Genomic DNA, 9,137 nt, shown 5'->3' with positions numbered 1-9,137 from the left:
ATTTCGAGCTAATTTCGCGCAGTTATCTTATTCTTTTGGACAGGCATTTCGCAATACATACTTACGTGCATTACGTAAATTCTTAATATTCCCTGTAACTCGGCAGTCATTTTAATGAAATTCCAAACATTTTCATCTATAATTTTCAACCGTTAAATATTAAAGATGACATTAATTGTATAATAGATATAATATAATATAATATAGCCATATTGCTACATAACATTTACAGCCATTTAAAAAGATTATCAGAATCGTAAAAATCATTCAAAATTATATTAAGACTTTTTCTTTTTAATTCAGACTCGATTCATTATTGAATAATTTATATTCTCTTTGTAACAGCATAACAATCGGAAAATTGCTGAAACTAAATAGGTGCTATTTTATAATGAATGGAGAGAATGAAATGAATTGAGTACTATATACTATATTGAATGAAAGGAACTTCTGTCATTTTTAGTAGCATTTAATGCTTATATAAACTTAAGAAATGAATAAAAAGGAACAATTTCTTTGCTGGTTGTGTAATTCAAAAAGTATATATATGTACAGATATATATCTTTGCAATACAAAAATATATATTATTTGTGCATAAATGTTAATATTTCTTCTATGAAATTTTATTTAATTTAATTATTTTATATATTTATTATTAAAGTCATAATTTGTTTTTGGAGACATTATTTACTTTTAATATTTTATCATTGAAATATAATTTACAAAATAACAGTTAGTCAGTTTCAGAAATTTCTCGATTTTTATTTTTTTTACATTAATTTTATATACGAATATATATGAAATCTCTTGTGTGCGGGAAGATAGAAAGATTATAATCGATTTCTCTATTTGAGACGTACTGAATGCGGATGTGCATTAGCTTACAGAGAATTAATCGGTGCGAGTGGTTCGTTGAAAAAAAAAAAAAAAGAGAGAAATCTCTCTCTCTCTCTCTCTCTCTCTCTCTCTCTGTCGCGATTGCGATGTTCCATATTTAAATACAAGCGGTCTCGCACAAGCGCGGTCTGCAAGGTGCGCGGCTGGTTGATATACTTACCACCATATTCGGTCTAATCTGCAAACAGTATGCTCGGCAAATCCGGATATAGACACAGCTGATAGATTAGTTAGTTAAGCTATGTCAAACAGGAATACCAAAGTAAGCTTGTATAGATTTAGTATGGTTGGCGCTATACACCTGCACGCGTTTGCACGCCACGCGCCAATGTGTCGAATGGAACGGCAAATATTGTTTTGCTCGAAATTCTCCAAAAGGCTAACGAGAATATTGAAATTGGTCTTTGGCTAACTTTTGGCTTACATTGAGGGTTATCGCAAAATTATCTTCAGTACCAATCCGAGCTCTCGATATCTCTTCTCGAGAAATGGACTATCTATGTTTCTTTCCAATCAAAATCAAATTAAGTTTGTGATTTATAGGTAAATCAAGAAAATTAGTCAATTTTAAATACACGTTGAAAAGATTTTTAAAAAAATACAAATTTACATCGTCTTAGTCAGAACTTAAGTTGAATAAAGCAGATAAGCAAACTTAGAATTTCCAAACTAACGAGTGATCAATTCTGTCGAAAACCAACAATGAGTGAGTAGAAAAATTTTGTCATTCAAAATTTTATTTAAGAACCTTTTTCTTCTCAGGGAGAATATAATGCCGCGTAATTTAGACAATGTAAGGTATAATCTGCGTGTCATCTGTTAGTGTCTTTAAAAAAAACCCTCCTGAAAATCTCCAAAATCCTCTGCTACAATGGCACGATCAATTCATCCTGCCTGCACTCGCTTTTTCGTTGTCGTCTGCCGTCTACCTCGTCGTCGATGCAACCGCGCTTCTTCGCTCGGGGATCTTTCGTCGCAAGCTGAAGGAAAGGGGAATAAAAACGACGTAAAAACTTGCACGCAGAAATGAGACGGAGGTTAAGCCTATAAAAAGCAGATAGGGATCATCGATCCAAGGGTAGCGGGCGAATACGAGAGCGCGCGTACTCGTTAAAAACTTGCGTAGCGCACGCGAGCGTATCATTATCGTCTTATTTAATCCCTCTCGTATACGAATATTGTCGTTGCGTCGTATGTTAGTCTTTTTTATTTCTGTAATTTTCTTGCGAAACATAAAATTTCTTGCGTATTCCATATGGGAAACGGAATGATAAAAAAAAAGAAAAAATAAAAAGAAATAAGAAACGTAATCTAACTGAATTCTCATGTATTTTAAGTTATTTTTTTAATCGAACATTTGTTTCTGTCTTTATTAAGAATCCGATTGTTAACTGAAGAGGATGAATAATTGAAACTAATATCAATTAGAGAAAGAAGAACTTGAAACGCATACAATTAAAGAGTTGTAAAGTTGCAAGTGCATGTAATTATTCTATCATATATAAACATCTGCGCTTGTAATGTATTGGCCTATATTTGATTTTTTTATACTCTTTCTATAAACGAGCTAATTATTATTATTTAATTTTCTATAAGAAAAGAATGTGATGCTATTACATCATCTCTTCATATTTTCAAAACCTACAGAGATTTTACAAAACTCGTTGACTCGAATTTGCTATTGGTAGACAGGAGAATGCTATTGAAGAGCTTATTGACGTTTGGAGAAGGATATTTTCTTGCGTCCGTCCTCTTAAAGGATAAAATGATATTTCTAACGATTTCTAACTCAATTCCGCACGTCAATGGCGTCTCAGGAAGTGCTCGTTCAATCGTGCTCGAAATACTTTTTAGCGTTACGTACGAGGGATTCTATCTGCAGCGAACTCGCCTTAAAACTCCTCTTGCCTCCCCCCCCTCCCCCCTCCTCGCCGAGAGGAATTCTACGAATGAAGGGCATGAAAATCGAAACGTCAGCTTCGTGTTTGCCGGGTCACTTTCGAAGTGTGGCGGATCGCACCACCAGCTGGAATGGAATTTTCTCGAGGATTTTTCACGACACGTATATCCCGTAGAAGCAACTCAACCGCACCGTGTCTTCGCTGTTGCGTAGTCATGTAACTCATACACACGTGCGAATCGCATACGCATACGATGCGGTCCGCGTGTATACGCACGTGCAAAGTGAACGCACACCCAATGTGCTGATATTTGCGAAAGGAGCCATGGATACACGTAACATCGTACGTAAAAAAAGAAACTACGAGGGTGGTCGTCTGCTTGGTCGAAGGAGGTTAGAGAGGCGGCGCGAGGTCGGAAGAGACGGGGGTTGGAAATGGGAAATATGGGATCTGCCGGGTGTGGGTGTACTGGGCTTTCGAGTACGCGGCAGATTATGATTGCGTCCACTCCTCGGCCAGCGGTTCTCCAACGGTTCTCCTACCGCGTCTGGATCGCGTTATCCTTCGTGTAGGGCACGACAGCTATAGGGCTATTAATCCGTTAATATCTTGGAACCAGATCTGCTTGAGCTTATCTGAAAATAAGTTCTATTCGTTTTATTTGTCTGGTCATTTATAATTTTATATATACCTTCGCGTAATTTTATTTATATATATATTTACGTGAGTAATTTTTGTATTAACAGGAATTTAATTACGTCATTTTGCACCACTATTTGACGCCGAGAAAAAATTCAAGGGATACGAGATAAAAGTACGAAATTTGCTCGTAAGGTACGAGTTTCGTTTCGATACGGCTCTTATTCGAGCCATTTCAGACACCCTCTGCATTTAACGATTTCTATGTCGATACGACAACGCTCGTAACTCTATTCCGCATTATCGAGCTCGCGCTTACCATTCCGCGCTCATAGCTTTCACGATAATACGTTACGCCAGGAATACGCTGGCGGCGTGTGCCCCACAGGACACCGTCCTGTGTTTTATGTATATGCCCGTGTACGTTCTTGCACTAGCTCCAAGACGACTTCACCGCTCGTCTACAGCTCCCCGATGTACCCTGTCGGAGAACACACTGCTGCCTGGGTACTACCCTGCTTTCCGCCGCAATCCGATTCCGCCGCCCGTTCCTTCGGGCGAGATTACGTTGGTCCATCCTTTCCCTATCCCGGTAACCCGGCCAGACACCTCTCGCCATCGTTGGCGTTGATTTTATCCCGGGGATGTCGGTGTGTCTCAGCGATAAAAATATATAAGGTGGCATTACTGAGATTCGTTTACAATCGTAATTTCATACGTTTCGCTCTCGCAACGCTGTTATTTCCCTCGCGGAAACAAGAGCTTTACCTATTGTTGCTAGTTACGCGATTGTACGCGCCCGATTGCATGCCCGTTTACATGCCCATTTTTTTCTTTCTTCCGTCTAAAATAGTATTTTGTATTTTGTACATAGCTGTACTTACGAGTATTTAAAATGGTAAACTTTTTTGACATGACAAATAGTTGGAAGAATGGATATTTCATTGCTGATATTTACCACGAAGTTAAGAGAGAGACACATGTCACTCGGTCGTATCTGAAAAACGAGATTTACACGGATGATACTCAGGAATTTTGAGGAAATAAATGTTACATCTCCGAAAGCGGTGCGTAATTCCAGTATTACGATCAGCATGGTCGCTTTGTAGAACTGTCGTCTCTCTTTTGCGATTCCTGGTGCCAACTCGAGCGGCAAGTTTCAACGCAGAATCGCGCCGGCTGACGTTTCCCTTCGGAGTTCGTCGCGCTGACCGGCCGATCCGGCGATTACCCGAAATTTCATTCTCCGACTCGTCACAACTCGAGGATAAAATAGCAGTTAATCGCTTCACGACGCAATTTCGGAAGTTGCGGACCAAACTTGCCGGGAGCGTTTTGCGCGTAATTGTTGCAATTACCGAAAGAGAATGTCTCCCGTCTAGAACAAATGAAAGAAAATAGTGCCACAGCGAAAGAAAATAACGGAGATGTAATAAAAAATATATAATTAAATAAAAATTGTTTAATTTCTAGTAGAAGAGAGGTTTTCGTTTGAATAAAAGAAGTATTTACGTTTCAAATTAGTCTGCTAATTATTGCCTCAATTTTATAAAGCTCGTGCAATTTTTAATTTTTAAATTTCTTCTTTCGTCCAGATAGCGTATTGCGTCTCGTATAAGCATAGGTAAAAAAACTGTAAAATTACATGAACATTTTTCTTTGCAAAGCTACACGGGCGTAACAACATATGAAATACTGTACATTACGAGTTCCGATTACACTTTGAATTCAACCTCACGATATACTTTCGTACTTTGTTTCCCCTGTTTCTTCCGTTATACGTTCGAGTATGGGAAAGTTCTCGGTACTGCAAAAAAGTTTATCCATTCTCGCGTATCCCGCTATGAGCTACGTTTACCTCCTTCCGTTTCGCTTTATAAAAGTCGCAATCCGATTCCGAAATCCACCACGTCGGATTATGCCGCGACGTGCCCATCTTCGCGCGCGTCGCGATATTATGTACGCGACGAGAAAGATGGGAGACCAAAGATGAAAGCCTTTGAGTAGTCGAAGCGAGTACTTGCCGTGATACTTTCTCCCTCGTAGGAAAGGAATTCCAAGGCTCTATGAAATTCCATTCTGTAATGCAAATTCCTCGAGGACGATTCTCGACTCCCTCCGTGATGTGTCTAGGGTTACCAGACTGTTTTACAATTCATCATTACAACACGCTCGTTTCTTGCTCGTTACATCTGTCGGCCTCATCGAAGCAGCACCCTGATTACTACAATTAATAACCATTCTGTCAAGAAAGACTGGACTGATTAATTAGATCGTTCAAGTTTGATAGTCGCTTATCGACTTAACATCGCTCACCGATCGCATAAGCTAAACCTGTTTATCGCTTATTAATTAACTTAACACCTAGTGTTTTGGCAAAAGTTTAATCAATTTAATCACAAGTTGGACGATCGAACGATCGGATTATTTACTCAAACGGCCAACTTGGCTTAATTGAAACTTCAACCGCAAATTTCATATTCAAGACCGTAACCTTCGGAAGGCCCTTTTTAGGAGTTTTTTTTAAACCACAAAATTTTGCTTTAGGAAAAACCATATTCAATATATAATATAACGCAACAGATGATATTCGTAACAAGTTTTTGCAACTTTTTTAAAATTAAAAAAATATTGTTAAGATTGTTAACAATTTTTCTCAAGCAAAGCAACAAAGCAAGATTCTCGTTAAGAACATGAAGTGCATTTGTAAAAAAATCTCCAATATTACAAAAAAAAAGTTCTCAAAATTAACGAAGTATTTGGTGAAAACCAACCTTAAGATAAGTACGTATATTTACAGAGCAATCTACGACATGTCAATTTATGTCTTCGGGTTTCGCTATAAATGAGACACCAAGTTATTTGCCTTTCATATTAAGCATCAGATAAATTAATTCCCAAGTCGTTACTTCGTCTTCGCGTACTTGCGAAAGTGAAAGACTAAAGGGGCTTTGTACAAATGGCGCCTTCGCTCGTCGCTCAGATACCGGGAACAATGGCGGTAACATAAATCCAACGAAAGGAAATTTTCTCGTCTCGCGCGCGCGAAACCAACGCGCCGCGAGAATGCTCCGTGATTTCGGAGGCTGTCCCATTTTCCGTAGCCACTCGTTCACTATCCGGTTTACTATCTGACGTTTCAAAGTGACGGGGTTAACTCCTCGGCCGTTTCCTTTCGCCCGAAAGCACTTGAAACGAAAGTACATGACTCTTGCCGGCTGTCGACAGACGATGATGAGAATACGTTTTTAATGCCTCTGCCATTGCTCACGTAATGACGAGGCTTACAAAGTCTTCTTTTTCTGGATCTCTCGTATATGTGTGAAATAATTGTGATAAACGGGATATGTTATACGTGGCATTCATGAGAATAACATACCATTAAACAATCAATTAGCTAACGGGAAATTAATTATCGCATTGATTTAAATATTTAATGTAGGTGCTATAAATGTATTATTTTCGATATAACAGATTTATGGTACAATTTAGCTGGTGTATAATTTTAATCTTATTAATTGAATCTTCATTGATAAATTGTATTAAATGAAGTGGAATAATTACGTACACAGATTGACAAGCATTTTGCAAAATTATGAAATGGTATGATTACTTAAAATTTTATTATTGTTTTTTTGAAATTGTGACTGTAAAAGTCACATTAAGTCATTTTAATAATCAACCGATAAACAACACCGAATTATAGCGATGCATTTATTACATTATTTTTCCTTTCATCGTGCGTTCTTAAAATATCTTATTCATCGTTTCGATAAGTCCACGCCTCTCGCTCGTTTATTTACGTCCGTAATCAAGTATAATAACAAGCCAGCATCGGAGGCATCCAATTCGTCGAGAACGCTTGTCGGTGAGATTTACATGCTACTCTTCTCCACCTTGTCATCGTATGTTCATTAACATCGGCTTACCGATCAGACCCTAATTTCAATTTCGTAATCAATGCTTCATACAATTTTTTCAATCAAAATGTAAATCCAATTATCGTCGTACATTTTTCCCTCTTGCCGTACAGATTAAAACGGATTGTCCGTCAGAAATAATTTGAAGGTTTCATAAATATCTAACGGTTCTCGATATGTAACGTATATTCTTGGTTTCTCTCACGTAAATTAACACAGAATATCCATCAGTAATAATTTAAAGGTTTTTGAGGATAATGGCAGCTCTCGATACGACTCTCATTTAACGATATGGAAGTCAGTTAATTCACTTTTCAATGCTATAAAATGCTACAAAGAAACATATGCTAAATCAACCGTTGTATTTTCACCGCTGCTAATTGACACAGAGATTATTTTGATAACATCAAAATGTAATCTCACGAAAAATTAGCGTCATTTACGACACGCGAGTTGTTATTTTTATGAAATAAGAAATTAATTTGCGAATGCATCCAACGTTACATACTAAATTATATCGTTATTAATTTATGTGTATTTATATATTATATATATATATATATATATTAAAAATACGATATTTTGACAAGCCCGAAACTTATTTGATATACAATTAATTGAGTTTTGATAACGATTGATTTCACGATATTTTACGCGTGTTATAAATGAAACGGTTGCATTTTTACGCGCCGTGGAAAAAAGCGCTGCATTTTTTGCTAACGATCAAACAATAAGAGACGTAAAGGGATACCAATCGAAAAGCGTTTACAAGATTTCAGCTCATCGAAGCGAACGAATTGTAGTCGAGTTTGCGGTCGACGCGACGCCTCGTCCGACTTTCCGCCACCCGGGAGATATCCAGGTACGGTAAATTCTTAATTACTACGCAAATGAGTTTTGCATCCTTCATGAGACTTAGAAATTGGAATGCGCGGCGAATTTCGTACGTGCTTGGGTACACTTAAGCGTCAGCGATCGGCGATGCGAGAGAGTAAACCGGCACGGTACCTTGTTTGCTTCGTTTTCTCGCATCCTGCATCATGATTATTTCGTTCCAGACCGTCGTGCGTCTACGAACGCCCTAGATAGAAATATTTGCACCGTTTTCAATGTATTCCATTTTTTTTTTATCTTTCGCTTGAACACATATTCATGAGCAGTCAGGTCCGAGAATACAATTATGTTTCGCGTTATCAATATTCACATATTTTTTAAGGAGAATGAAATATTACAAACGTACCCTTTTGTAAATGTCTTTGGTGATTTATATGATGAAAAAAATTGTGGGAAAATCAGTAATATACAAGTGCTGATGTAAGTAATTTTTACCGCGCAAAATAAATATATGCATTTATTATTTATTTGACTACGATGGTTATTATCTGCAATTACGGAATTACGTCCGCTAACGATATATTGATAGAAATATTTTGGACTGCGTTTGCAAAAGGGATAAAAGTGTTTTTTAAAAGATTGTTGGTAAAGGGCTTAATTTGTTTGTAACGTATACACAGTTATCTCTCTCTCTCTCTCTCTCTCTCTCTCTCTCTCTCTCTCTCTCTGTTTAGCAACTGCAGGCGCACATGTGCGTATCTGGGAATTGGAGCAGCCCGTTACCAATTCGCCGAGCGACGGTAAATCCGTGCCAAATTTTTGCGGCTTGTTCTTTTTTTTTTTTTTTAACCGCGCGCACGAACTTTCGCATTTCGCAGCTGCGCGCGGCACGGCCTATGATTGTCACCTACGCTTTATGAAAAATTAACGTCGCTGCCATTAAGA

General features: G+C 37.8%; 1 protein-coding gene across 7 annotated transcripts in view; it reads left to right on the top strand.

Annotated features, from left to right (window-relative positions):
* LOC105428781 (synaptogenesis protein syg-1) overlaps window positions 1–9,137 on the top strand; it is a 284,146-nt gene that overhangs the window by 131,872 nt on the left and 143,137 nt on the right. The gene's annotated exons all lie outside the window — the stretch shown is intronic.

The sequence above is a fragment of the Pogonomyrmex barbatus genome, unplaced genomic scaffold, assembly GCF_055798465.1.
Source record: "Pogonomyrmex barbatus isolate J1 unplaced genomic scaffold, ASM5579846v1 scaffold18, whole genome shotgun sequence".
NCBI lineage: Eukaryota > Metazoa > Arthropoda > Insecta > Hymenoptera > Formicidae > Pogonomyrmex > Pogonomyrmex barbatus.
The sequence above is the reverse complement of the archived record's forward strand: the minus strand, read 5'-3'. Positions and strand labels throughout refer to the sequence as shown.